At 35.6% G+C, this 6,087-nt stretch overlaps 1 long non-coding RNA gene across 1 annotated transcript; it reads right to left on the bottom strand.

Moving 5' to 3' along the window:
• Positions 1-1,309: 1,309 nt before the first annotated feature.
• On the bottom strand, positions 1,310-2,991 carry LOC127848551 (uncharacterized). The gene is made up of 2 exons (XR_008034577.1): positions 2,446-2,991; positions 1,310-2,348 (listed from the first exon to the last, which is right to left on the bottom strand). It is a non-coding gene; the product is annotated as an uncharacterized LOC127848551 (long non-coding RNA).
• Positions 2,992-6,087: the final 3,096 nt, after the last annotated feature.

The raw sequence follows: 6,087 nt of genomic DNA, 5'->3' as shown, positions 1-6,087 counted from the left end.
TTATGCAAATATTTCAAAATATGACATTTGATCTTGGTCTTTGAGGTAATGAGGTATACGTGAGACGCCGTATCGTCTTGATGAACATGCATTGTTTTAAACTTACAAGGGGTTTGCTAACACACACACACGCGCACAAAGGCAAACACGCGGTGCGCGCGGATCCACGCACATTCAGTAAATCAGTAAACCAGACTTAAAACTGTCATAATTTTTACTTTGTAATTAAAATAACTTTTTTTTCATCTGAAATTTTACGAGCGTTCATCTATAGATGTTGACGTTAGATTCATCCAGCCTGCCTTTCGGCGCGTTTTGTATATATAGGCGATATAGAGGCGCTGAACATTTCATGTATGAAACCTCATCATATTTCCCATTTAAGTCTCAAAACTCAGTAATAACGTACTTAATAGTAACGATAAATTATGTTATATAATAGCATACGTGTATTTATAACGCAGTTGTATGTATACGTTTACTACGAGAAATACACACATGAACAAATGAAGAAGCGATAAGGTTCATTTATTTTTCTACTTTATTAAAATGAATTTATCATTTTTGAACGATTGGAATCACTGATATGTGCTAACTATACAGTAACAAGAGCACCGCCTTGCGGGTGCAGACCGCTCATCGTTTTTTTCTTTTAAAGGTGAAGGGACGTATCTCAATTTCAATCACAAAGGAGGGAGGGGTGGAGTGGAGAGTGTATAGTGTGGGGGTATGGTCATTTATTAAATTATCTTCCAAAAATGCAAACAAAAAATGGGGGGGGGGATTCTTGGGTGGGATGGTTTGACGGTATTTCAAAAATAAAATAATAAAAATAAATATTTGTGTTTTTTAACCATGTTTGAAAAAACAAGAGATGTGTTTTTCAGAAACACAATGCCCCCTATTGCACCGCTTTGAAAATTTTTTTTTTTTTTTTTTACCTTTGACCTTGAACTTAAACCACTCAAAATGTGCAGCTTTATGAGAACGCCGCTTTGAAATAATTTTTGACCTTGAAGGATGACCTTGACGAATGACCTTGACCTTCCACCACTCAAAATGTGCTGCTTCATGATAACGCTGCTTTGATTATTTTTTTTACCTTTGACCTTGAAGGATGACCTTGACCTTGAAGAATGACCTTGAGCTTCCACCACTCAAAATGTGCAGCTTCACGAGAACGCCGCTTTGAATTAAAAAAAAAAAATTGACCTTGAAGGATGACCTTGACCTTTAACTTCCACCACTCAAAATGTGCAGCTTCATGATAACGCCGCTTTAAAATATATTTTTTTAATTATTATTATTATTATTTATTTTTTTACCTTTGACCTTGAAGGATAACCTTGACCTTGAAGGATGACCTTGACCTTTAACTTTCACTACTAAAAAAATGTAGCTTCATGATAACGACGCTTTGAAATTATTTTTTTTACCTTTGACCTTGACCTTAAAGAATGACGTTGACCTTGAACTTCCACCACTCAAAATGTGCAGCTTCATGAGAACGCTGCTTTGATTTTTTTTATTGATTTTTTTACCTTGAAGGATGACCTTGACCTTTAACTTCCAACACTCAAAATGTGCAGCTTCATGATAACATCGCTTTGAAATTATATTATTTTAAACCTTTGACCTTGAAGGATGACCTTGACCTTTAACTTTCACTACTAAAAAATGTAGCTTCATGATAACGACGCTTTGAAATTATTTTTTTTACCTTTGACCTTGACCTTAAAGAATGACGTTGACCTTGAACTTCCACCACTCAAAATGTGCAGCTTCATGAGAACGCCGCTTTGAATTTTTTAATTTATTTTTTTACCTTGAAGGATGACCTTGACCTTTATCTTCCATCACTCAAAATGTGCAGCTTCATGATAACGTCGCTTTGAAATTATTTTATTTTAAACCTTTGACCTTGACCTCGAAAAATGACCTTGGCCTTGAACTTCCACCACTCAAACTGTGCAGCTTCATGAGAATGCCGCTTTGATTTTTCTTTGTACCTTTGACCTTGAAGGATGACCTTGACCTTGAAGTATGACCTTGACCTTGAACTTCCACCACTCAAAATGTGCAGCTTCATGGGAACGCCGCTTTGATTTTCTTTTACCTTTGACCTTGAAGGATGACCTTGACAGATTACCTTGAACTTTTGCCACTCAAAATGTATAGCTTTATGATAACGCCGCTTTGAATTAATTTTTTTTAACTTTGACCTTGAAGGATGACCTTGACCTTGAAGAATGACCTTGACCTAGAACTTCCACCACTCAAATGTGCAGCTTCATGAGAACGCAGCTTTGAAATTAAAAAAAAAATTGACTTTGAAGGATGACCTTGACCTTGAACTTTCACTACTAAAAAATGTAGCTTCATGATAACGACGCTTTGAGATTATTTTTTTTACCTTTGACCTTGACCTTAAAGAATGACGTTGACCTTGAACTTCCACCACTCAAAATGTGCAGCTTCATGAGATACACATGCATGCCAAATATCAAGTTGCTATCTTCAATATTAAAAAAGTAATGGCCAATGTTAAAGTTTTCAGCCTGACAGACGCCATATATTTGACATTTGACCTTGAAGGATGACCTTGACCTTCACCTTTTACCACTCAAAATGTTCAGCTCCATGAGATACACACAAATATCAAGTTGCTATCTTCAATATTGAAAAAGTTATGGCCAATGTTTAAGTTTTCGGATGGACAGACAACATAAATTTGACATTTGACCTTGAAAGATGACCTTGACCTTTCACCACTCAAAATGTGCAGCTCCATGAGATACACATGTATGCCAAATATCAAGTTGCTATCTTCAAAAGTGAAAAAGTTATGGCCAATGTCAAAGTTTTTTTCCGGACGGACAGACTGACTGACATACTGACGGACAGTTCAACTGCTATATGCCACCCTACCGGGAGCATACAAATTATTTTTTTGGGGTGGGGGTGGGGTATAGTATGAGGGTGTGTTGGTCATTTATTAGATATTCTTTAATTAAAAAAAAAATGGGGGGGGGATTGAGGGGGGGATTCGGTGGGGGGAGGGGGGGGGGGCATGGGGGATGGTTTGAGTGGAGTCTATTGTGGTATGTCAGGTAAGAGTTGTTTGGTCAAAGTATCAATCAAATCTAATCATAAATAATGAAGTTATGGCAATTTAAGCAAATTTAATAATTTTACCTTGAGAGTCAAGGTCATTCAAAGGTCAAGGTAAAATTCAACTTGCCAGATACAGTACCCTCATGATAGCATGAAAGTATTTGAATTTTAAAAGCAATAGCCTTGATACTTTAGAAGTAAAGTGGATCCAAACACAAAATGTAACCATATATTCAAAGTTACTAAGTAAAAAAAGGGACATAATTCCGTAAAAATGACAACCAGAGTTATGTAACTTGTCCTTTACTGTCCCCTTATGATACTTTGCGAGTGTTCCAAGTATGAAAGCAATATCTATGATGCTTTAGGGATAAAGTGGACCAAAACACAAAACTTTACCAAATTTTCAAGTATAAAGGGCCCATAATTCTGTCAAAATGCCAGTCAGAGTTACATAACTTTGCCTGCACAGTCCCCTTACGATAGTTAGTAAGTGTTGCAAGTATGAAAGCAATAGCTTTGATACTTAAGGAAAAAAGTTGACCTAAACACAAAACTTAACCAAATTTTCAATTTTCTAAGTATATAAAGGGCACATAATTCTGTCACAATGCCAGTCAGAGTTACATAACTTTGCCTGCACAGGCCCCTTATGATAGTTAGTAAGTGTTGCAAGTATGAAAGCAATAGCTTTGATACTAAAGGAACAAGAGGGCCATGATGGCCCTGTATTGCTCCACTGCTGAAAAAAGGCTGAAACAAATATTCTCTGCATGTGCAAATACTTAAAATATAGGCCCTATTTAAGCACATGAACACTTTTGTGACCCCTGGGCTGGGTCAAATTTAACCCCAGGGGCATAATTTGAGCAAACTTTGTAGAGGACTACTATATCTCACTACATGTACATACAAAATATGGTAGCCCTAGGTCCTAGAGTTAAGGACAAGAATATTTTTAAAGTTTTCACAAAATAAGCAAGACATAAGCGTATATAATGTTCAATTTTGTGACCCGCGGGGTCAGGGTCAAATTTGACCCAAAGGGCATAACTTGAACAAACTTGGTAGAGGACTATAAGATGTTACTGCATACCAAATTTGGTAGCCATAGTCCAAATGGTTTTCGACAAGAAGATTTTTTAAAGATTTCACATAATAGGAGCTTTATAAGCGTTTATTCAATTTTGTGACCCCCCAGGGCAGGGTCAAACTTGACCCCAGGGGCATGATTTGAACAAACTTGGTAGAGGACTATAAGATGTCACTACATTCCAAATTTGGTAGCTCTAAGCCCAATGTTTATGGACAAGTAGATTTTTAGTTTTCAAAAAATAAGACCTTTATAAGCATATATTCAATTTTGTGACCCCCGGGGCAGTTTTTAATTTAACCCCAGGGGCATAATTTGAAAATGTTCAATTTTGTGACCCCCGGAGCAGGGTCAAATTTGACCACAAGGGCATAATTTGAAGTAATTTGGTAGAGGACTATTAGATGTCTCTACATACCAAATTTGATAGCCCTAGGCCCAATGGTTATGGACGAGAGGATTTTAAAAGTTTTCACAAAATAGGCCTTATATAAGCAAATATTCATTTTTTGTGACCCCCAGGGCAGGGTCAAATTTGACCCCAGGGGCATAATTTGAACAAATTTGAAAGAGGTTCACCCCAGGAACATTCCTGAGAAATTTCATTAGAATTGGACCAGTAGTTTAGGAGAAGATGTTTTAAGGAAAAGTTAACTGACGCACGGAGACGCACGCACGACGGACACTGGACCATGACATAAGCCCCGCTGGCCTCTGGCCAGTGGAGCTAATAAAATGGACCTTAACACAAAACTTTACAAAATTTTCAATTTTTTTAGTATAAAAAGGGCACATTATTCTGTCAAAATGCAAGCCAGAGTTATCTAACTTTGCCTGCCCAGTCCCCTCATGAAAGTAAGTATGTGTACCAAGTTTGAATGCAAAAGCATTGATACTTTATGAGAAAAGTGGACTTAAACGCAAAACTTAACCGGACGCCGACGCCAAGGTGATGACAATAGCTCATATTTAAAAAAAAAAAGATGAGCTAAAAATAAATCTCATCAAAGTCTTAAAATAGGATTCAAGACATATCTTGTTTTTAAACAAGGATACAACATACTAAATATATGGCTTGAAAAAAAGAATCAATGAATGATTACCATAAAGTATAAACATTAAGTATGAAACAAAGATGCATTGTAGTTCATTGATTGTCTAAAAAAACGATTAACTACAATGTCAACACATAAATATCACAGAGAAACTAGAAATGAACAAGAAACTATTACTAACTGCAACATGCAAATAAATATACACATTACCAAACTATCACACAGACTATTTATATGATAATACTTTAAAAATTATCTCAGGTATTATTCAACACTTGATGTTGCTTTTTCAAACAAATGAACTTATTTTCTTATTTTTCGTAAGATTTGTCTTAAGGCTTAAATTCTCTAAAAATAAAGACATTTTTTAATTAGTTTAGCAAACTTGATGGATGTGTTATGTCTGTTAGTTATGAGATACAGATATTATGAAAGCTTACTTGAAATATTGTGTCTATCACCTACAATTACTTAGAAATCAACTTTAAGAACAACTCCAGGCCACCTGTATCATCAAACATTAAAATGAATGAGTAGAGGTGTGCATACATAAAGAAATTACTTTGAATTGCTTTTCTATTTAATTACTGTAATGTATTATTTTCTCAATTGAAATAATCAGTCTTTTTGTTTTGGATCACAAATTTGCTCTAATATCTCAGAAGAAACATCTGTGAAACAAATACAAGTATGCAAATTGCATTAATGTTAAATGGTTGCTGCATGTTTGTGCCCCACCATAAACCTAATGGGCCCTGTTAATGGATTGACGCAGTAAAATATAAATATGTCATTTATCAGCCAACAAACAGTAATGAATTATGA

The sequence above is a fragment of the Dreissena polymorpha genome, chromosome 10 (genome assembly GCF_020536995.1).
Source record: "Dreissena polymorpha isolate Duluth1 chromosome 10, UMN_Dpol_1.0, whole genome shotgun sequence".
Taxonomy (NCBI): Eukaryota; Metazoa; Mollusca; class Bivalvia; order Myida; family Dreissenidae; genus Dreissena; species Dreissena polymorpha.
This window is presented reverse-complemented; position numbering and strand designations above follow the sequence as displayed.